A 24,067-nucleotide genomic window follows, 5' to 3' on the forward strand; every position below is an offset into this window, starting at 1 on the left:
TCCCACCCTGCTTCTCTTTTATGCTTGTTTTAGTTCTAAGTAACTTCCAAAGAATTTCCAGCAGCAGATGATGCTCAGCCACTACATTCATCTGAAATAAGAGACGAACTTTGCCCCGCGAAGAAAATATTTGAGGTTCCAACACAATTAAGGGTTGCAAATTCTCTGTGAAAATGGAAATTCCTTCCCATTTCTCCAACAGGTCCCCGAGGGGGAAATTTTGACCCTGGTGAAGTCAAGGGAACCTTCACTCTCTTTCATTAACACAAGAGCCATCCCTCATCACATGAAACTGTGAAATGTGGAAAGGAAAGGAGAAACTGTTTCCTTGCGTATTGCCATGAGGTAACACCTTTTCCAGACAATGAGAGAGTCTTTGAGAGATGATCAGAAAAGAGACACAGAAATGCAGGAAGTCAGAAATGGGGAGCAGGCAGGGAAGGAGCAACACTGAGCATTTTCAGAGCTGATCTGGCACCGCTCAGCAGGTTTGGTTTTGTTTGAGAGAAGATGGAGCTCTTGCTCTTTGACTTGAAGAACACTCAAAGCTCCTCATCAATTGAAAGTCAGAATTGAACAAAAAGTTGCAAAACTAATTAACAGAACTTCAGAGCATGGGCCCAGAATGTGGCCCAAACACAAGATCCCTTACTTGAGATCTTGTAAGTAACCTTTTTGTGTGCTTAATGTTTAAGGGAACGCGGTCCAGCTTGGAATATTTCTGAGAAGGGCTGAAGAACAGCTGCCAGGTGCACTGTCTGCTAAAAATCAATAGCCAGAGCATAATATTGAATCAGACTTTTAAAGATAAACCACACAACCAGGTCTGAACTCCCAAGATTTCAGTATAGCAGTTTATTGCTCTGTGCACTGTTCACGTGCAGGCAGTATGAACCAAGGGACTGCAGTAAACCTGCTGAGTTTTGACAAATTTGCTTTTACTTCATTTTTATAGTATATAGGTAAAAGGAGAGGTGCCAGCCTATTGTAGATACAGGATCTACAGGATTTGGACTACAATATCTCATGTTTTACTGTGTTTCTTTAAAAACATCCCTCCTATTTAACAAGCAGCTGTTGTTTCAATTTTTTTTTTTTTTTCTATTTTAGGCTAAAGATAAATTGAAGGTGGCATAGAGCAGTGAAAGAGCAACAGCCTTTAGAAGCCCTCTCCAAAAGCAGAGTTTGTGAAATACTTTCCAAACATCTGCAGGAACAGTGCTACATCAACCTTCCAGCGGCCTGTTTGAAAAGACTGTCCTTTAATCTAAACCATACTCCCTGGGATTTCTTAATGTAGTTAATTCTTCTTTTTTTATGTTTTTTTAATATTGTGCCAGTGAGAAACTGCCTAGTGGTCTTCACCTCTGAGTCCTTTCCACTAATTCTTAGTCCTGGCACATTGCTGTACATTTTCATTGCACAGGGATCTCCTCAAACAAAGGAAAATTATGAAACTGTCAGGTCGGGTTTCATGTATTGCTCTTGGCATTGCACTCACTAGACCTGGTACACAGTGAGTTTTGAAAGCCTCTGATCTTTTATAACCATTTCCAGTCTTAAACATACATTTCAAAGTTCCTCATCTGCAGTCACTGGGAATTTGAGTATGAAAGCTGAGGTAATTTGGGTATTTTCTTTCTGTAAAGACATAGAGGGTGATCCATTGTAGCCATAAATAATTTCCAATGTTTCATTATTCTTTCTGTTATACTTCTGATTGTTTTATTAAGACTCTGAATTTATTTCTTTCATTTTTGGTTTTTTTTTTTTTTTCTCTTTCCTGCTAGGGATATATGTTGCTTTAGAACTTAAAATCAAGGTGCTTAGATGTGCCTGTGGGAATGAACTCTGACAGCACGTTCAGAATGGTGAGCTCTGCTGGGTCTGATGGTACCATAAAACAGACACACCAAGGACACAAAGTCCTTTCTCTCCTGCCAAGCTGCTGTGTCAGTCTGGAAGCCTGATGACCATGCATTAGCACCTCAGATATTAACCAGCCTGGGGGCTGGGAGAAGTGGGATTTTTCTTCACTTTGTGTTCCTTCTCACTTCAGAGAAATCAACCAAACTGAAGATGTGCTGACCTTTTGAGACTGAACTAGAAGATCCCTTGACACAAAATCCTGGAAGTGTATGTATTTATACAGGGAGTCCCTTGGCCAGTTCAAAGGGCCAAACAGGATTCCTAGAGCTGAAAGCACGGGCCATGTCAGCTACAATCTGAATTAAGTGAAAATGCTGACTGTGCCAGAGAGCAGGCAGCAATTCCATGTTACTTGTGGCACTGTAACTCAGCAGTTGCTTCAGAGGCCAATCACACACAGCTTCCTTGGGAAAGAGGAGTAAGTTTGCTGGAACAGCTGGTGCAGAGGACAGGTTATTCAGATGTCTTTTCTGAATGCCAACAAAACAAAGGCATGCTGTCTTTAATGCTTGTGTTAGAAACAACTTGCATCCACTTCCAAATACCCTCCACCTTTCATCACCCATATGAACACTTTAAACAGAGAGCTACTTTGTAAATCTCTCAAAAACTTCTGATTGCACTTCTCTTATCTGTTCAATTCATAGCCAAGTCACAGTAGAATATCTGTGTACCTTTGTTACAAATACACCAGACTGTTTGATTTATGCTGCCACTGTTTCCAAACCCATTCCTTAGTAGCCTTTCCATCCTGACTAGGAGATGAGTAACCTTCTTAGAAGGATTATTTTTATCCTTTCTGTTTTTCAGTTCCTTTCCATTTTTCTTGGCCATCTATTTGACTGCACAGCCTACTGCTCAGTTCCTTCTGCTTTCCAGAGCTCAGATGCAAGTCCTTTCTAGTCTCCACAACAAGAGTTGGTCTCCTACCCCAGTGTTTCTTTCAACTGATCCTGTTATCAGCTCATAGCCTGGTATTTTTCAATTTCAGGTAGAATATTCAGGTGACATACTGTATTTCAGTGCAGCTACTTTCATTAGTGTTTAGAACTTCGTACACAATCCTGAAATGGTGAGTAGAGTTTCCTTCACTTACTGTCTTCATCATGATGAGCTCTCCTACCTCTGTTCACTGTTTGGTTTATTTTAAATCAGATTGCTGTTTCTTCTCTCCACTCTGAAATACCATTGGTGTATTGGTGTTAAGTCTTATAAGTTCAAGATTTTCTCCATCCCAATGGTATACCAAGTGTATGGCTGTGTTCAGTTGGGACATTATATATTGGGAATAAATCAGGGAATAAATCCTCATGGGTTCTCTTGAGAAGAGACTCTGATAGTCTCTTTCTTATTTAAAAAAATTCCAAATTTAGCTAAACTGTTTTTCCTCCACTGGAAAGATATTTGTAATGTCTCTGAGGAAAGGACATTAAAACATTTTTCCATAATAAGGTTTGTGGATAATACTGCATATGCTGGTTTTAACAACAAGCATAAAGAGGCTCTAGGCCATTGCCTAGAGAAACTCTGCAACTCATTAGCTAGTTTTATCTTTCCTTCAAAGAAGGAAAAGCAAAAATCTGACTGATATACCCATCCAATGCTCTCTGAAGAAAACCAGCTCTGCAGCCAGACCATTCCTTCCCTCACAACAAAGCCAAACAAAGAGAAGTCATGCATTAAATTTTTTCAGAGAAGAAAGCCTGTAATTTAAGTAAGAAATGTTTTAGATCTAGAAAATGGAATACTTTTTACTTTTGGAAGGAACAAATTAGAGCACCAAGGAAAGGACAGTGCACAGAAATAAGGCAAGTTTATCAGTGAGCGTAGTGTGGATGAAAATAGTCATTAATTAATGAAAATAAAGGGTTTTAGGGGAGGATTCAGGTGGTTAATGGAACCCCATGCTTTGCTGTAAGTGGTGTAGGCAAAAAGCCTGTGGGGTTGGCTCAGAGTAGTTCACCTGGTGACCAAGCACATCAGGGAAGCTGCTGCACAGCACCAAGGTCAGGATGGAGATTATTGCACCCCTTCACCTTATCCCCAGGTCAGGCCCTTCTTGATCCATTAGCTGTCATTTGATTTCCTCCTGTTCTCAGAAGCCCTTGAGGTGATCTGCAAAGGGCCTCTTGTGCTTCAAATCCTTCAGCAGGGCTGGAGCTTTAATCTCCTGACATTCAGCAAAGCAGGGCAGCCCAAGAGCACTGAGGCATGGCTGTGGGATGGCATGGGCAGCCCTGGGATCTGAGACTCCACCTCTTACTGTCAGGACTTCTGTCATGGTATTGGCTGGTAAAGGCAGAACTTCAACTCCCAGGGAAATTAGAGTCTCACAAAATAATCAGTGAACTGAACTCTGTTTCCTTTTTTAACATCTTTTGGAAGTGCTCCACCACAGTTTAGGAAAAAGAATGGGAAGTTACCTGGAAGAAAAGTTGAGCAACAAGGCACAGGGAGACGTGGCCAGCACACCTTGCACTTGAGCTGTTTTCAGCTGGAGCATGAGCCTCAGGTGTGTGGCATAAATTCCAGTGTCCTGCCAGTGTCTTGCTTGACTTTGGGATTCTCATAGAATTCTCTTAAGTGGACAGGGAGAGGAAAAAAAGCTTTTGTTTAAGTAAAATACTGCTTTGCTTTGGTGTTTTAAGACATTTTCTCACTGGAGGTGGTCTTTAATATGCCTTTAAACTGTAACTCTTGGGAGCTCCTCATTCCTTGTACCTCTTCCTCTGAGCAGGAATGTTGGAGCAGAGCACAGCTCAGCACTACACGCTCCATTAAAGGAGCTTATATAGCATCCTATCAGTCTAGAGGTCCAGTGGGAACTTTTGGCAGACACAAAAAATACTTTGGAAAACTGAGGGAATGCTGATGACCTGACAGTGATTTATATTATTGCATTAGAAAAATAAATAGTATGGTAGGACCTGTCAGGATGGATGAAGCAAGGATTTGCCAGTAACTCTGCTGTGCAGCTTTCCAAACCACTAACCTGCTGGTTAGCCTGGGCCTCTATTTCATCCAAACCCTCATAAAAATTTATTGCAGATGGGTACTAAGAACCTTCAGGAAAATCCTTTGCTGTTTTAACAGCATCTCTGCCTTATGATGGTCTCACAGTAACTTTTGTTCACCTCCTGTCCAACACGGTTCAATCATCTCTTACAAATGACAGAGAAAAGAATTTAGCAGCCTATCTGGGGTAGCCAAGGGATGAAGTACCAGAAGGCTGTGCATGAACAAGAGAGACTTAAATCACACTTGGAATTGCAGGCACAGCTTCAGGTGCTGTGTGAAGAGCCCAGTTCTCAGCCCAGGTATTATTTTGCTCTGAGGGCTGGTGGTAGCTAACTGCCCCATAGATCAGAACAGGACAGTTTGGTGTGATTTGGCTTCTCCTCTGCTGTGTGTTCACCCATAGATCAAAAGCACACCTGGGCAGCAGCGTGATTTGGAGCTGAAGGCTGGAGCAGCGGGGCAGTGCAGTGGCACGCTGGGGACCAGCACTGGCCATGTGCCATGTGCTTTTGTTCCCCTCACAGAGCAGAAAGGCGCAGCTCCCTGCTCCAGCTGCGCTCGCCGTGCCGATAAATCTCCTGCAGAGGCAAGCCCAGCACAGATCTGGCCCTGGAGCCGCGCTCTCGTTCCCATTCATGTGTTCACAGGCAGCCAGGGAGCTCGGCCAGCGCCAGCCAGGGGCAGCCTGCCCACGGAGCTGAGCAGAGGGAGCCTGCCGGTGCCCCAGGGCTGCAGGGAAGGAACCAGGAGAGCCGGTGAGTGCCTGCACTGGGCTGGGCCCGGCTTGACTCGAGGCCAGCCCAGGCTCAGGGAGGTCAGCCGTGCCCTGTGCAGTGATGTGCCCGGGATAGCTTAGAGAGACACGGCCCCAAAGCCCTGGATCCCTTTGAGCCTGACACAAGCACCTGCCTATGGTAACACGTAAAGATGGCCAGTCCAAACCTCACTGGCCTTAAAAGGCCTGCCCAGACTCAGGGTGTGCACCTGAGCAGTTCATGTGCAGCACCATGCTCGTGCCTAGCCACGTGTTTATCATCATCTGTCATCACAGAGCTAGGAGGTAGAGATTGACAGGGCAATTTAGTATGGGATAACATGGAAAATAAACATGGAAAAAACACGACAAGCATGCATAAGTGTTTTGAAAATTAATTGCCATCCCTTAATGAATAGCATGAGAATAATTTTTTTTACAAAAAAATACTGAAAAGTATAAAATCTTCTAGTTTAAAAGCAAGCAATAGGACAAGTGCAAGAGTTAACCAATTACCTTACTCAGTTATACGTGTCCTGAATCAAGATTCAATGTGCAGAGACACATTAGTATGACTTTAATATGATAACAATTTTCATTCATGAAGAGATTTTAGATACAAAGAGATAATCTCTTATCTCATAAGAGAATGCTTTTTGTTGTGTTATTAAGGTATAAAGGAAATAAGTTTTACATGGCCTGTGAAGGGTGTTTTGTGCCTTGCTGGTGACAGTAGGTTAAAGCCCAAGATAACCACTTCAGACTGGCTGCATACTTCAGTATTTTCCCCCTTCACAGTTGTTAAAACTTTATAGAGCCTCAAAACATATCCAGATGGACAGTAACTGTGACTGCCACTTACGAAACCAGTATAATCTAGCACAATACACAAAGTAGGCTAAGTGGGAAGGAAAACAAGTTCTGAATAGAGGACCTCCTTGGAACATTGGATCAGCCATCAGACACACCAATTCTGTTTAGACAGGCCTGTTATACACACCCAAATGTTCTGCAAAACAAAGCACACCCCCATCCTTTCACCACTGCAGCTCCAAAACACTTCTGCCCAAGGGTGGTCTTCACTCTGCTTGAGGCAGTGTTTGTGCCTACATCTTTATTCACAAACTGAAGCATTGGTTTCCAGAGTTTTTTGGCAAAGCTGAGACACATAAACCATGTTCTTCCTCTCAAGGAATATCATATCTTGGCAGTTTTGTTTGGGTTTCACTTTTTCAAATATAGAAAAATTTGAACAAATGGCACACAGGGGTGGCACACTTATCACTGTGCTGCCACCAGTAGATTGCCCTGCACAATGCTGCTTGTGTGACACCAGGATAAATAACATCACTGTAGCAGAGAACCTGGTCAAGAGAAAACTATAATTATTTGAAGTTGTTCACTTGTGGGATAATGTCTGCTAAACAGAGTGTAAAGCAATATATAGTGGCTTTCTGGATTTTTGTGCTGCACATATTTTTTTTGCATACAGTATGTGTGTATCCCAACAGGGTGATTAGATAATGAAGCCATGATGTAAGAAAAAAACCCCAAATCCTGGCAGATTTATAGCAACTAAATCCATATCTTCATTCCTCACTCCTGCTGGCATGGGTGCCTAATTTAACTGAAGCCAATTCCAGCACTGATTCCTGCCTGTGCACGTGTTGGCAGAGACAGATCTCAGTGCAGTGGGCATTCTCAGTCACTTCTTTATTTGTCACATTTCACAAATTCCCAAACAATTAAAAAAATTGCTTGGGAAATGGCAATTTGAATGGTATTTCATCCCCTCTCCTGCCTTCCTCCCTTTTGTTTCAGTTCCTGGCAGTCCAGTTCCCAGTTCCACTGGTGCAGCTGCTCAGTTACACGCCTGCTGCTCACGGTGAGAGTGTGCTTTGAAAATGCATCGGGCCTCCTACCACGTGGGAGAAGTGATGTGTTTTAGTTTGCTGCTTTGCCGAAAACATTGTTGGCCATATGTCTCAACAGAGCCTGCTTCTCTTTTTCAAGAAATTGGCCAAGAAATTTAATTTGTCTTTTGGTCTTTTTGCATCATGACTAGAGATTGGCATGTGAATTATTTAATTAAGCTGTGAATATTGCTGGGTATTGCTAAGTTACACAAATACTGTGTCATTTAGCTATTTATGACTAACAAAACTAACAGTACAAAAAACCAGTTAAAAGCTAAATAATATTGGAGTCTTTTGACCAGCTGTAATATATCCATACAACACCATTCTATTGAATAAGGAAGCTATTGTTGAGGTTTTTGTCACAGAAAAAAAAAAAGAAAAAAGAAGAAGAAGAAAAAAAAAAAGTTGTGATATTTTTCTTTGGTTTTCTTCATGTCCAAAAGAAAGCTGCAGCCTCTGGCATTTCAGCTGGGCTCTGTTCTGTGCCCAGGGTGACGGAGCCACTCGCAGTTGCTCACATGGAAATGTGCTGAACAAGAACCACACCATAAACAAAAGCATGCCAGGGCTTCAGTGGGCAAAGCACAAGAGCAGAATATTAACCACAGATCCTGCCTAGGTAGAAATTCCTTTTGCTTGGTCAGAGCACATAACAAGGTTTCATGCCTCTCTTTTTGACATGTGTGGTGCCACAGACTCCCCAGGAACCTTACTTCATTCTGGAGGAGCAGCTCTTTACTGATTCATTGCTGGCTTATACCTGCAGCACATCATTTTCTCTCACAATGGTCCATCCAGGAAACTCAGTGCACCTCAAACCACAAGCACTGGCAATAATGCTCGTGCAGCCATTGTGGGATTTCTTCATTGTGCTGCAGATACTATTTAAAAATGGAATAATCCCTTCAAATGGCTTCAGCAGTAATGAGGGACTCGGGTACCTTAGAAAAAGTAGAGTGTAATTAAACAATACTGTTGTAAACATCAGTACATCCAAAAAGTGAAAGCAGTGATTTAAATGTCTGTCTCTTGTTTATGCCTAGGACTGTATGTACTTCACAGCTCTTCGTTTTTCAGGCTTACATCTTTGAATAGGAGGAGACCACCTATTAGGTATAGGCTAAATGATAAAATGCATTTCCTTCCCCATTCCTTCTGTCCAAACTCTTGGAGTAGAGGAAATGTTCCAACACTCCCTTAGTGAATTATGGCTGTATGAGAAAGAGACTTTATGACTTGGCTCCTCCCTGTAGTTTGTGTCCTAATTTTTCAAGTCTTGATTTAAGTTTGACTGGCTTTTTTTATCCAGAAATGTCCCATTTAAGGTCAGCTACCTCCTAAATTTACCATGGCGCCAAAATAACCCAAAGATGGCTTTCTTAGATAGACATCAGCAATTAAGTGTTCAAATTTAAAATGCTTGGTTTTCCTTGTTATTCTTTTCAGTAAATTTTCTTCTTGAATCAAAAAGTAGCAAGAGATGAAGAACAGTTGGAAGCATTGAGCTAACCAAGCATGCTCAACTAATGAGGAGCCTCTGCTGTTTGTAACACCATTAAAAGGTAACATAAGAAAAGCTTTGCTTGACTCAGAGTATAGGCACAGACCAGTGAAAACAACAAATTTGTAAATGCAAGTGCTGTTCTCTAACAGTACTTCTGAGTAAGTAAAGGATGAAGCTGAAGTCATAATTGGTGTCAGTTTTCCAGATGAAGGAGGAGGATTCAGTATTAATGAAAAGATTGGTTAGTTTTGTCTCCATCATCAAGCTACAAAGATAAAAAGTTAGGACAGAGAGGAGAGGTTTTCAGGAACCACAGCTACTCAGATTTCTGTCCTCTCTTTCGCAGACTCTTCCTTTCAGGCCCATTTGGACAAACATCAGTCATCTCCTTTAGTCTGTTTTGGTGATGTTCTGTGGGCTTCCAGCTTATTTCTGCATAACCTGAAATGTCTGTATTTGCATCCCAAGCTGCCCAAAATGTTCTTTAATTATTTCCCAGGAGCTTTCCTTTGTTCTTTGAGGGGGCAGCACTGCATTGCTACACCCAAGGTCTTGTCAGCATTCCCTAGAGATATCTTATCTCACAGGATACTGTAACCCATTGGACTTAATTGCAGAGAGCTACAATTTGTTTCAGAAGACTTCAGAACAGATGCCAGTTATTTAAGGTGCTTACACTGAAATAACTTGTTGCTTTTTCTTTCTTTTATTTTTCCCTTGGTAATGTCTTTTTGTCTCTCACTTTTAATCCTCCTTTGACTTTGAGAAAAGTATTTTCATATTTGTGAGGCCTCTGGAAATTTTCAGAGCATTCAGATTATGTTCTGATAAAACTCTGACTTCATGAGTACATATGTATGAAAAACCTTATTGAGATTTATTATCTCATTTTAAAATTGTCAGGAATATCTTCTGCATTTGTTCAGTCCAAAGGGATTTTAAAAAATCACATCAGAGCAGCTGTGGGTGAGAAAAGTTCATTCCTTATCAGTCATCCAAACTTGCCAAGTCGGTTTTATGAAAGCAGTGAAATGAATGCAGAAACTAAACCCAGCTTGATAACACTAAGCCAAAAGCATAACAGGAAAAAGAGCAGTGTTGCTACTTTAGTTTTCCTCCTCTGTAACTGAAATGGAAGGGAATGGTCTGGATCCAAGGCGTGTTAGCAGGGCAGCACTGAAAAGAAAAGGTCAGACACAAAACTCTTTCTTCCAAACTGGAATGCAGGGAATTGTCAGCCAGTCCCCATCCATGTAGAATGAGTGTAAATGTGATGGTGAGGGGTCTGATGCTAATCCTGGCACAAATGCTGTTCCACATGAGCCTGGTGTCACCTCAGAGCCTTCTGGCCATGCTGGGGCTGCCCTGTGTCACTGTCCCGTGGAGCTGGAGCAGCTTCAGCCCTGTCAGAGCACACTGATCCCCACGAGAACGTGTGCATCTGGACTGCTGTTCAAGCAGCTCTGCAGCTCCTCGCTGGCAGCCTCAGGGATATTTCAGTAGGATCAACTCCTCTACCTACAGGGCCATAAAAAGAGAAGAGTTATCGAGGGGCTGTGAAGTGTTAGGGCAGAGGTGATGAGCTGCCTGTATGGCACCTCTGCAGGGTGCCTGACACCAGGGGTCTCGAGGCACTGTTCAGTGCTCTGTGCTCAGCCAAGGTTGCCAATCCCCAGCTGGAGGCACATGGCAATCCACTGCTGCCACACCTGAGGCTGTCAGGGGTTTTGGCTGTTAGCCTCAGTCATATTTACCCTATTCATGGTAGCTCAGTCTTAGGAAGGACAAGTTCTGCCACCAGTCCTGGTTCCAGGCTGTGATGTAACAATCCGCAGTGCCCAAGCAATGTCTCACCAGTGGGAGGGCACGGACAAATTCTTTACAGCCAGCTTTTGTAACAGGTGGATGCACTGGCCTCCCTTCTTGCCAAAGGGTTCCTAGGAACTTGGCTTCCGGGCTGCTGGGATTTGTCTTGCCCAAACCATGCAGCACTGAGCTGCTGGGGAGCAGCACCGGTGCCAGTTGGCTGTTTCACCATCACCCCAGCCCTGCTCCAGGCTCTGCTCACAGCTCCCCTTTGGCACCTCCTCGGGAGAAAAATCCGGCAGCACCAGCACTGCTCCCCACGAGGAAATGGCAGGAGGAGATGGGCAAACACCATTCTGTCTCTGCTTCACTTCTTTGACTTACTCAGAAAATGTTTGTACATTAAAGCATATTTCAGTGTTTCTGGAGGTCAAATGGAAAATACTGAGTTTGCTCTGTTCAAATCAATTATGTGTAAAAATAAATATATTTAGAAGAGTTATTAAATACTTCAGAAGACAATTGGACATAAAAGCTGCAATTTCTCTGTAGATTTTTAAGTAAAAAAAATCTGTTAAAGGAAAACCTGTTAGATCTTCCTTCTTGCTTTAGCAGTTAGAGGAATATTTATATAAAAATAATGAATTGTAAATCAGGCACTGGGTTCGAGGGGCTAAGAACAGGACTTAGGGTTTGGGGGGCCTCAGAATTGAGACCTAATCAGGCAGTTTTGGGCTTTCACAGACCCAAATCACTGCTGTGTTTCAGGGGCTCAGAACCAGAGCCACTTGATCCATTTCTGGGCTCTCAAAGAGGGACCAAAATCTGCATTTAGAGGTCTCAAAATTCAGGTTCAGCACTTAAAACCAGAGACTAAATCCTGCATTTTGGACACTGAAACCAGGGTCATATGGCTGGATTTGGAGCTCAGGAACAGTGACTAAGCCCTGTGCTTTTTCAGCGCTTAAGTCAGAGGCCAAATGTATATCGGAGGGCCTCAAAACCAGAAACCAAGTCCTGTGTTTCGGGACCATGAAACCACTCAACCGGGCTTGAGGGTCACTCAGCCAGGAGACCAAGTCCTTTATTTTAGGGCCGTGCCTTGGGCACAGCCCAGTGCCGGGCTCACCCGGCGCCGTGGAGAGCTCGGAACCGGCGACCCGGACGTGCCTCTGGGGCTGGCGGCGGAGCCCCGGTCCCGCATTTTGGGGCTCGGCCCGGGACGGTTTCAGAGCTCAGGGCCGAGCCCGAACCCCGCGTTTGGGGCCACGGGCAGAGCCCGGGACCGCGGGGGCTGCCCCGGCACCGGCAGCGCCCCGGCTCCCCGCGGCCGGAGCGGCACAGCGCCCCGGGGCTCCGAGCCCCGCGCCGGCCGCAGCCAGTGCAGGGCACCGGGAGGATTCGGGCGCGAATGTCCGGCTCCCGGCCCGGCCCCGGCGAGAGCGCCCTCCTCGGGCCGGAGCCCGCAGAGCGCAGAGCGAAGGTCCCAGCGGCGCAGGGGAGGGACAAGGGCGGGGCGGGAATTGGGCACGGGCGGGCGGGGCCGGCGCAGGTGCTCGGGATGGGCCGGGGCGGGACCGGCTCAGGTGCGCGGGGCGGGGCCGGGCAGGTGCACGGAGCCCCAGGGCGGCTGCGCGGGGCGGGCCCGAGGTGATTTAAACCCCGGAAATCGCTGCGGACGCCATTTGCTCCCCGGCGAGCGGTGCTGTCGGCAGCGGCCGGTCGGGGCTCCCCGGTGAGGTCTCCCTCTCTTATCTTTCTTTTCTCCCCCTCCCTATCCGCTCCTGAACACCTCTGCCGTCCTCTCCTGGCCCCCCTACACACCCTAACCCCCCCCTACCCCTTCTTCCTCCCCCTCCTACGCCCTACCCGGCTCCCTCTCCTCTCCTGAATCTCTCCTTCCCTCCCTTCACTGCTCCCTTCCCTCCTCTCCCTGCACACCCCGACCTTCCACCTCTACCCCTCCTTCCTCCTCCTCCTCCTCCTTACCCCGCTCCCTCTCCCCTCCTGAAACCCCCCTTCCCTCCTCTCCCTGCCCCGTTCCACGTACCCCGACTTGCCCCCCCGTTCCCCTCTGCCTTTCCTACCTGCACCTCGCTCCCCCGCTCCCCTACAAACCCTGACCCCGCTTCTGTTCCTCTTTCTCATTCTCCTTCCACCTTCTCTGCCTCTCCTGACCTCTCCTCTCGCTGCCCTCTGCCCCTCTCTGTCCCCTTTCCCCCTCTCTGTTCTCCCCGCAGCCGCGGGGTTCGGGGCGCCGCACAATAAAGCCCCGAGGGCCGGAGCCGGCGCCCCTTGGTTCCAAAAGGGTCGGGGCCCGCTCTGCGGGTCCCCCCTTGCAGATGCCAACACCGCCCCACACCGCCCGCCTTGGGCCGTCCCTGCATCACACCGGGGTCAGGGCGGGCCCTCCTCAGGAGAGGTCCTGGGCTGGGTGGGTTAGCCAGGGGTGGGGGGTCCCGCACGGGCCCCCTCGTTAGGAGGGGGTCCTGGGGGGTGGTTCAGGATGGGCCCCCTCGTTGGGAGGGGGCCCTGGGGGGGTTTGGGGGCGGGAGGGAGGGTGGGAAGGGGGTGGGAGGGCCCCCTCCGGAGGAGGGGGTCCTGGGGAGGGGGTTGGGGCGGGCCCCCTCCGGAGGAGGGGGTCCGGGGTGGGAGGGGCTGGGGGGGTCCACCGCCCCCTTAGCCCCTCCCACCCGGGACCCTCTCCTCCGGAGGGGGTCGGCCCCAGCCCCCTCCCCGGGACCGCCTCCTCCGGACAGGGGCCCGGGGGGGGTGGGGTGGGAGGGGGGGATAGGAAGGAGGGGGACTGCTGTTGTCTGACACAATGTGCAATTACGGTTCAGAGTGACGTGACCCCCTCTGCTACCCCCTCCCCCCCCACCCCACCCTCCCCCCCACCCCCCTGGGCCCCTGTCCGGAGGAGGGGGTCCCGGGAAGGGGGCCGGGGCCGACCCCCTCCGGAGGAGAGGGTCCCGGGTGGGAGAGGCTAAGGGGGAGGTGGACCCCCCCAGCCCCTCCCACCCCGGACCCCCTCCTCCGGAGGGGGCCCGCCCCAACCCCCTCCCCAGGACCCCCTCCTCCGGAGGGGGCCCTCCCACCCCCCCCCCCCCAACCCCCCCAGGGCCCCCTCCCAACGAGGGGGCCCATCCTGAACCACCCCCCAGGACCCCCTCCTAACGAGGGGGCCCGTGCGGGACCCCCCACCCCTGGCTAACCCACCCAGCCCAGGACCTCTCCTGAGGAGGGCCCGCCCTGACCCCGGTGTGATGCAGGGACGGCCCAAGGCGGGCGGTGTGGGGCGGTGTTGGCATCTGCAAGGGGGGACCCGCAGAGCGGGCCCCGACCCTTTTGGAACCAAGGGGCGCCGGCTCCGGCCCTCGGGGCTTTATTGTGCGGCGCCCCGAACCCCGCGGCTGCGGGAGAACAGAGAGGGGGAAAGGGGACAGAGGGACAAGAGAGAGGCCAAAGGGCAGCAAGAGCGGAGGTCAGGAGGGGACACTGGGATATGGGGAAATGAAGAGACCAGAGAGGGGCAGAGGGGGCAGCAAGAGGAAAGGTCAGGGGAGGACACAGGGATACAGAGGGAATGGGGGAGTAGAGAGGCCAAAGGGCAGCAAGAGGAGAGGTCAGGAGGGGCAGAGAAGGTGGAGGGAGAATGAGAAAGAGGAACAGAAGCGGGGTCCGGGTTTGCAAGGGAGCGGGGGAGGGAGGTGCAGGTAGGAAAGGCAGAGGGGAATGGGGGACGGTCGGGCTGGGTGCCCGGGGGAAGGAGAGGGGAGGAAGGAGGGCTGGGAGGGGTCGGGACGGGTACGTAGGACGGGACAGGGAGAGGAGGGGAGCGGGGGTTCAGGAGGGGAGAGGGAGCGGGATAAGGAGGAAGAAAAAGGAGAGACGGAGCGGAGAGTCGAGGTGTGCAGGCAGGGGAAGGACAGGGGAAGACCAGGTGCGGGGCAGAAAGAGGAGAGCAAGGGGGGAGAGAAGTGGGGGCTCTGCGGGCGGCAGGGAGGAGAGAGAGCTAAGGCGGAGAAAGGAAGGGAGGAAAAAGGAGAAGAGAGAAGCAGGGGTGGGAAGCCGCAGCTCCCGCGCCTCACCTGGGCCCCGCCGGGGAGCCCCGACCGGCCCCTGCTAACACCACCGCTCGCCGGGGAGCAAATGGCGGTCACAGCGATTTCCAGGGTTTAAATCACCTCGGGCCCGCCCCGCGCAGCCGCCCTGAGGCCCCGCGCACCTGCCCGGCCCCGCCCCGCGCACCTGAGCCGGCCCCGCCCGCCCCTGAGGCGGGGCCGCTCCCGGCCCGGGGCCGCCGCTCGGGGGCGCGGCCGGTGCCGCTTCTCCCCCCGGGTGACGGGATTCTGCCGTTCCCCGTCCCGGCCTCTCCTGAGCTCGCACAGCCCCGTCCCGGTGTCGCCCTCCGTGTCCCGGTGTCACCCTCCGTGTCCCGGCGCCGCGGGCGGAGAGCGGGAACCGCCGGCCCCGCGGTCCCGTCCCTCTCTGTCGGGCCCGGGGTCGCCGAACGGGCGCGGCGGCTCCGCGCAGGCACCGCAGAAAGGCTGGGAAGGCCCGGCCGGGGCCGCCCCCCCACTGTGTGCCCGGGCCCGCCGTGCCCGCAGCGGGGTCCCCGAGCACCGTCCGGGACCCGCCCAGGCCCGGGAACGGACACCGCGGCTCCCGCACCGCCTCCTGCCCCGGCACCTCCCCGCCCGCCCGGGAACGGCCCTGGGGCCTCCGGCACCCGAGACCGCGGCGGGGGCTGGGCCCGAGCCCCCAGAGGCCGGCCCCACGGGCCCGGAACGCCGCGCTCCCGGCTCGGCACCCACCGCCCATCGGCACCGGGGAGAGGCCCCAGCGGTGTCCCGGCTCTGGGAAGAGCCTCGGCCGGAGCTCGGGCTCCGCTGCGGAGCCCCGCGAGGGAGCGCCTGAGCGCTGCTCTCAGCCCCGGAGCCGCCCCCGTGAGGCCGGGGCCGAGCCCGGACGGCGCCGGGCCGGGGCTCCGTGCTCCGAGCTCTCGCACGCAGGATTTGGGCTCTGTCCCCGGGCCCCGAAATGCAGGACTCGGCCTCTGTGCTCAAGGCCTGGGCGAGCCTCGTTCTGCACCCCCGAAACACCGGGCTCAAGTCCCTGTGCCACAGCCCTGGGCCCGGCCAGATGGGACTGGGTCCGAGCGCCAACAGCGGAGCACCTTGTCCCTGAGCCCTCCTCACCTTCACCACCACCAAAAAAAAAAAAAAAACCACAAAAAAACCATAAAGACAAAAACCGCAGGACTTAAGACTCCGATTCTGAGGCCAGAAAATGCCCAATTTATTTAGTCTCAGTTCACAGGGTCGTGGAATTGACTGTGGACATCCCCACGGATGGTGACAGGGAATGGACCTCTCACACATTTGAGTCTGTTGTGAGAACTGCTTCAGACTAGCAAAAAACCACACGTGGGACAGGAAGGTAGGAAGCCTCCCCGAAAGGATGCCATAAACTGTAGCCTATCTGCACTACCCAGTTATCCCAGCAATGAGATATCCCATTATCCCCACCCCGGGGTTGCTGTGCCGAGCGACGCCGCTCGTGGCTCCCGGCGCTCCCGCGGCGCAGGAACACCCACGGATCCGCTCGGCCCGAGGGAACCGAAGGGCTGCCAGGTGCCCGGGCCGGAGCGGGCAGCAGCAGGTGACGATCCGGGTGCTCCTCCCCTGGCCCTGAGCTCAGGCTGAGGGAGCTCCCACCTGCCGCTGCCGGGAAGGAGCAGCTCCCCAAGGATGGCCGCGCTCCCGTGCCACGGCAGCTGCCCTGCCTCTCTCAGGGCCAGCGTGTGCTTCGGGAGAGGAACCGGAGCCCCAGCGGGCGGGGCTCGGCGGCAGCCGGCACTGAGCCCCTTGCACCGAGCAGGGGCAGAGGGACGTGCCCGAGCCCGGGACTCGCATCCCGCACGGGGACTCGGGGACGCGGGGTCCCTGCTCGGGCTCCGCCAGGAGGAGGAGGCGGATGGGAGTGCCCGGGTGGAGCCCGGCACTGGCAGCCGACAGGTCCTGAGGGGAGAACTTGCTCTGTGTTCCTTGAGCGGGATTAAGGGACGGCCAGAAGCTTTATTACTCATTTTACAGAGTATCACACACCGAGCGATACCATTGTGCATTATGCAAAACAGCCACAATGTCTGCAGGCTTCAAAACAAAGATAAACAACGCTGTTCTCCTTTCCTTCTTTATGCAATTACGCGTAGGTTAGATTAATACACATGATGCCATTTTCTTTTTAAAACTCTGGCCAATACCATGCCACTGACTAGGTTTCAAAAGCAGAAAGATGACAGCCATAAATTAAATCTGATGCCAGATCTCTGCATATTTAGCTTTCCATTACAGAAATCCCTGGATGGATCCACGTGCTCCTTTGCTCCCATTATCTGAGATTTTGTCTCACTCTAATCTCATTAGGATGCCCTAAATCCAACCTGTCCCTGCTTCTCAGACCAACGCCTGCTGCCATCTCTGCTCGTGACATTTGCATGGCACACGTTGTCCCCACACAGATAATGGCAAAACAATTTCCATCTCCTTCGTTCTGCAAGAAACAGTTCAGCTTTTGGGGAGCTGGAGTGCTCTCAACGTGATCTACACGTGGAGCTGCTTTTTTTCAAGTCTTCCCCTGTAGGAAATAGACATTGTTGTGCAATGTCACCAAAGCAGGAATTGCTGCTGAAGCTCTCTTAGCACACAAGGGAAGAGCCATTCATGGGGCTAAAAGTGTCTCATTCCCACTTTTCACTGCTCTTGGATCAACCTATGTGCTAATTTAGATCTTTAAGTCTCGATCTTTTGTAGTGGAAAAGACATGAAAGCAAAGCACAGGTGAGCAAAACCCCATCTGTTGGTACGATCCTTCCAACTGCTTTTATTTATGTGGCTCCAGCTGTATTTATTTCATTAGTAAAAGGGAAATTAAAGAGTCTTTTTATCTCCGTGGTTTATGTTGTCTTTTGCTTGCTTGGGCTTCTGCTTTCTGCCCTTTGCCAGTCTTGGCACGTTCACCTTTCAGGATTCCCATCCTCTGCCCTGCCCGGGCTGCCTCCGGCTCGGCTCCCTTGGCAGCTGCTGCTTTCACCTGAGCTGTTTTCCTTTAGCTCGTGTCCCTTTCCATCGGCCACGCCTCCCAACTGCTCCAGCCCGGGAATTCCGCCTGTGAACAAGCAGGGATTCCCTACCCTGGCCCAGGGAAGCCTCCACCCCTGCACACATTGCCAAGGGTCGGGGGCCGCTCCAAACCTTTGGTGTCCCGGAGCTCCCGGATCACTCCCAGGGCAGAGCTGGGAGCCTGTCCTAAGGACCGGGACTGACGCACGCGGTGACTGCAAAGTCACCTGTGGATGTTGGATCCGGTTGTCAGGAGCAGGCGCAGCCAAGGCAGCCCATTTCCTGCCCACTGAGAGATCTCCAACACCTTAGCCTGGAAAGCCTGGCACACAAATCCCGGCCCGGGGCACGGCCGTGACTGCAGCGCATTCAGGAGATTGCAAATGCAACGATCTGGCTCTCGGTTCTGAGGCTGTGATCGAGATTCGTTCTCAGTCATTTCAAGCAGTGATTTCACCCCATTGCTTAGTTCTTTCTACAGCTGGGACTCCAGTAAGAGGAGAAAGGAGGCAGTTTACTGGAGCCCCTTTCCTGCCGAACACTGAGGCTCGTTCAGTCCTGAGAGAAAGCTCAGCCAGGGAGAGCTGCCCTGCTCTGCTGGGACTGCACCCTGCACTCACGAGGGAGAGGTGTCTCCGTGAAAATCGGTCTCAGTATTTCTATGCCTCATAGTTCCCACTGAAATGATTTTGGCCAGAACTGAGACTGCTGAGCATCACTGAGCAGCAAAGGAGACATTCAGCAATCCCCATGACCTGGCAGAAATTATTGCTGGTGATGGCCTGAGCCCTGGGCTGAGAGTTCCAGTGGTACCAGCAGTAACAGCCACCCCGATATTCCCCAGAAATACGGGAAACTGCCTCTTCCCTTTGTTGGGACAATGTCTGTTGTGCATCTCCCAGTTACACCCTCAGCATTCACTTGGCTTCTGCAGACATTAATTCCTTATACCTCCCTCACAAGGCATCTCCACCAGTTCCACTGCCTGCCTGCTGGGCAATGCTCTCTCCTTATTTCAAAGGTGAGAGCGAGGAGCTTTGCAATTGCCCTTCACTGCGCTCCTCTCACATCATCTCCCACTCCTTTCACTTCCTTAGCAGTAAGGAGAAACATAAAGGGGGGGAAAAAGTGTGTTAGGATCTATGCAAGGCCTGAAAGCAGCCTGAAGAGACAGATTTTGGAATAACTCTGCTCTGGCTGTATAAAACTAAAGTCAATTAGGATTTCCTCCAAAAAAGAAATTCAGTGAGGAGATAGTGAAGTTATTTAAATAGACTGATTAGGGTCTGCTCTTTGTGTTCCTCAAGGTTTTGGCTTTTGGCACTTCTGTAAGCAACACGAAACAGACTGTGGGCAACTGTGACAGACTGCACAGGGGAGGACTCGGAGGAGAAATTCATTCCCCCATCCAAATCAAGTGAATTGCCTTGGACAAGGACAGGAATTCCCTCTGGAGTGTCAGTGCTGCCCAGGTACTGGCAGGGTGACTCACAGTGCCACCCCTGGTGCTCAGTGGGCGCGGCTCAGGGGCTGCTGGGCCTCACTGAGCTCGCTCCTTTGAAGGGAAACTTTGTGGCATGGCTGAGAAGATGCCCTTCCCTATTTTCCCTGTGTCTCCCTCCCAGAGAAGCCCCTGGTGCTCCCACAGGGCCCAGCCGGCTGCTGTGAGCCAGCAGAGCACAGGCCTCACTCCCCTGCAGTTCCCATTCCCCTAACTGGGATGTCCCATCCCAGGGGCTGGGCGGGGAGTGGCACGGGAGGAATGACCTGCTCGGGTGTCCCTGCAGCTCCAGCACAGCTCGGCTGCCAGGGGAGGAGCCCGGCCCCAGGTGGCTCTGACACTGCTGGAATTCACTGTCACAGGACTGCATGGGTGTCACCTCACCATCAGAGGGACTCCATGGACCCCATCCAGCACTTTCAGAGCCTCTGCCTGAGGGCTTTTGGCAACGGGGGCACGGCTCTGACCCAACTGCTTCTGAACTCCAGTACTGGAAGGAATTCCAGTGGATGGCTCCTTTGCTGTAGCATTGTCAATCAAGGGGCCCAGGTAGGTTTTTCTGTGTCTCAGTTTTAGGTTGAACCTTTATAGAGCTAGATTCATTTTTTGTACAGGATGATGTGTCACATCACTCCTGAGCTGGGCTCAACTTTGAACAGCCTCAAGTGCACGGCGCTGCCGAGACTCAAGGCAATAATTCCTTTGGAGGCACCCCCAAAGCCCATTTAGTATTTCACCATTGGACCCAGTGACCATAAGGGTTTTTCCCAACCTAAATGGTTCTATGATTCCATATTCCCAAACTCTGAGAAGCCCAAACATCCATATTAATTCTACTATGCCAAACACTCCAGCTAAACCTGCAGTGCCACTGTGGACATACATGGAATAAACTGAGTTGGTTCAGGGTTTTTTCAAAATACTTTAAAATTCCTTTGTCTATTTTTCAGCTCCAGAAACATAGATTAGAACAACATAAAGTACCTTTTTTGGAGCTCCTTTGCCAGTGAGGTCCTGCAAATCCTGTTCTGTCTGGAGGGCACCTGTGCAGATTTAGTGATGCAGTCAGGTTCATTGACAGAGTAATCCTAAGTGACTGGGAAAACTTGGCATCTGCCTTGATCCCCCAATGTTTCTCAGCTATGACATTGATCAGCTCTGGTCTGCTTCAGCAAAGCTCAGGCTGAGCTTTTGACAGTCTCACAAGTGCCTGTGGTCAATGTCCCCAGTCCCTTTCCAAGAGCACCCTCTCAGGCTCAGCTGACAAAGAGCAGATTAACCCATCACAGATATTCTCATTCGTCAGATGGGGCTGGCAAGGAGCACCTTTGACCTTTAAGGCAGGAATGTGTCAGGTGCTGTCAAAATGAATCAGAAACTCAAACCAGCTGTGATACAGCGTTTCCAAGACTGGAGAGAGATCACTCCTCATGCCCCCCCAGCAGACCCCGTTCTCTAGGAGCAGCAGTGGCAAACACCAGGAAATCCCTGCTTTACTCAAATAGATCTTGGTGGACTCTACTGTGCTTGCAAGGAGAGGTGACAGTAAAACAAGGAGTGGTGCAGACAAAGCTCTGTCCCTGGCAAAGGGACCTGACCTTCTGCAGCTCTGCCACCTCAGCCCTGGAAGATTCCAGCCTTGGCACTGAGGATTGCTGTGTGCCCTGGGGAGTTTGTAAGGTGAGTTACAGGAACTGACAGGGAAAAGCTCTGCTCAGGTATCACCGAGTTGCACACACCCTCAGGTTTCTGTGGACAGAATCTGTTTCTCCTGGAACTGAAAGGGCCCCTTTTAAAGCACCCCCACCTCACTGGGCCCAGCCGTGCCCTGCTGAACAGTAATCCTGCCCAGAGTGCTGAATATTCCTGCAGGCCCAAGCCACAGCACGTGGCCATTGCATCTCCAGCCTTCAACAGCCCTGGGGAGCAGGGGGTGATTCCTGTTCCTGCCTGGGAAATGTTCTCTCCTGGAAGGGGAAAGCAGCATTTCCCTGCCCATCACGGACCATGGCAGCCCCGCCCCTCTGCCTGCCAGCACTGACACCGGCGCTGCTGTGGCTCGGAGGGAGCAGAGGAGAGGATGGAAGGTGCTGCTCCAGTGGGGTGCCCACAGCTCCTGAACTGCCTCGGCCCTTCTCAGGAGAGGTTATGGGATCTGGGGGATCTTTCAGTAGGGTCAACTCCTTTACCTTCTCCTCTACCTGCTCTAAAAGAGAAGAGTTATAGAGGGGCTGTGAAATGTTAGGGCAGAGGTGATGAGCTGCCTGTATGGGACCTCTGCAGGGTGCCTGACACCAGAGGTCTCAAGGCACTGTTCAGTGCTCTGTGCTCAGCCAAGGTTGCCAATCCCCAGCTGGAGGCACATGGAAATCCACTGCTGCCACACCTGAGGCTGTCAGGGGTTTTGGCTGTTAGCCTCAGTCATATTTACCCTATTCATGGTAGCTCAGTCTTAGGAAGGACAAGTTCTGCCACCAGTCCTGGTTCCAGGCTGTGCTGAGAGGGGGGCTTTGCAGTGTGCAGAAATTAATGCTGTGTTTTCAAGAGAAAAGACCTGTGTTTCCCAATTTGATTTGTAAAAATCTGTTAATTTTAATTTATTAATCCTAATTTTAATTCAAAGTAAAACTAAAAAAGACAATACAAAGTAGATTAAGATGGAAAAATTAAGAAGATTAACAGCCTGTGAGTGAATCAGCAGCTTGGCCTGGCAAGACAGGTGCTGAGGGTGCCAGCTTAAGGTAAAAAGTCCCAGACAGTGCCCAAGGGATGCTGTGTGTGCAGAAGGTCTCTTACTCACATGGCTGGAGTTGTGCTCTCCTGGTCAGGACCAGAGTCTCCATTGCTGCTCCAAGGCTGGTAGGTGAAACCAGACAGGAATTATTTGTGGCTCCAACACTGAGGCAACAAAAGCATAATGGAGAAGTGTTGTTCCTTGTCCTTGAGGCAACTGTAAACACAGCTATGAACACAACAAAGCAGGCATTTGTATGAGGGTGCTTGAAGCTGTGTAAAAGATAATGCAACAGTTAATTTTCTGTTTAGCTGGGCTTTTCCTCACCATCAGTTGCTACTAAATAAGCCCCTAATATTTTTCAGGGGCATAACTTGCAACAAGACAGCAATAACCATTACATATTGTTTTCAATAAGATGCCATTTTCCTTTCTGGCAGGCAGTGATGGGCTTTTAATGGGTAACATTTGTTTCATAAAACTCCCAGATGCTGCCTTGACAATTGCTAGGGAAGAAAAGAGAAGAAAACAAACCCAAAGCAAGGGCAGAAAATACCAAGAGCAAATGAAATTTTCAGTTTCCATTGCAATGATCTGTTTTGTGTCCCAGGCTGATGCAGAGTTTTGCTGGATCAGACATCTCTGGTGGACCTGTGCTGCAGAGCTCCACTGAGATCCTGGCTCTCCCACCTGGTGCAGCCCTCCAGCCATTCTGAGCCATGATGGGAAATATTGGAAGGGAGTCACCATGCAAGTGGAGCCAGTCAAGTAAAACCAAAATCATAGGGGATAAGCTTTCCAGACTATAAAATTTCCAAATATAGAAAAAAATACAGATGATAAATGAATGGCACCAACCTCATTCCAGGAGATGAAGTGCACTGTGAAGTAGCAGCAGTTTAACCTGAGGAATGGGAAAGCCAACATCTGTGAAGAGCCAGGACAGAAGCCATGGCCATTGCTTTTCCATGTCTGTTTTTTGAGCCCTCCAGCATATCTGGTGAGTGGCAAGAGGCACATTTTTTTTCCCTGAACAGACCCAAACCACGAGACTTTCAAGAGTCTGTCAGCACTGCCTCATGACTGGTGCCAGGGAGCTAAAGACAGGGGACTGAATGCCTTGGTCTGAGTGGCTGGACAAAATCCAGGGGCTCCACTTTTTCTGTGTTACAAAGGAAATCTGGAATTGCTACCACATATGTTTGAAGCAGTCCTGCTTACCTGCAGAGGTTCTGTTCCCCAGGTCCATGGGGAGGCAAGCCGCAGGAGAAGAATTTGTTTGCACACCCTAGGTCAGGTTCAGCCAGCCCTGCTCCCCCTCAGCTTCCCACACTTAGTCCAAACAGACAGGAGATGGAGAGGGAGCATTTCCTCACTTGCTGCTTCTCTGCTCCTGTTTCTTCTTTTATGCAGAAACAGGAACTTTCAGAGAAGAGCTAAAAGGGTCATGACTAGCACGTGTCCACACCTTTGTTTTGGATGGTAAAACCTCTCACACCTTGTGAGGTGTCTGAGTGTTACACAAATCAAGTTTGTGAATTTTCCCTCATCTAATCCCATTGTCTTTACTCTGAATGACCACCTATGCAGTCCAGTATTTACTCATCACAGCAGGTCCAAGAAATACTGCACCAAGAAATACTATTTCCTAAATTTGGGTACTCTGCAAAAATTCACAAATTCAATTTGTTTAATAATGTGATAACAGCACATCATAACTTTAAATTAAAAACCTGTATTCTCTCATTACGTCTGCAGGTCTTTCATATGGATGT

General features: G+C 50.5%; 1 long non-coding RNA gene across 4 annotated transcripts in view; it reads left to right on the plus strand.

The window, feature by feature from the left end:
- LOC132326037 (uncharacterized) overlaps positions 1–11,495 on the plus strand; it is a 65,098-nt gene extending 53,603 nt beyond the window's left edge. For 3 of the 4 annotated variants that reach the window (XR_009486115.1, XR_009486116.1, XR_009486118.1), the window contains 2 exons: positions 203–345; positions 1,111–11,495. This is a non-coding gene — a long non-coding RNA (uncharacterized LOC132326037). The remainder of the gene's footprint in view (positions 1–202; positions 346–1,110) is intronic. The other variant, XR_009486117.1, reaches the window with a different exon arrangement.
- Positions 11,496–24,067: the final 12,572 nt, after the last annotated feature.

Source organism: Haemorhous mexicanus, chromosome 4 (genome assembly GCF_027477595.1).
Source record: "Haemorhous mexicanus isolate bHaeMex1 chromosome 4, bHaeMex1.pri, whole genome shotgun sequence".
NCBI lineage: Eukaryota > Metazoa > Chordata > Aves > Passeriformes > Fringillidae > Haemorhous > Haemorhous mexicanus.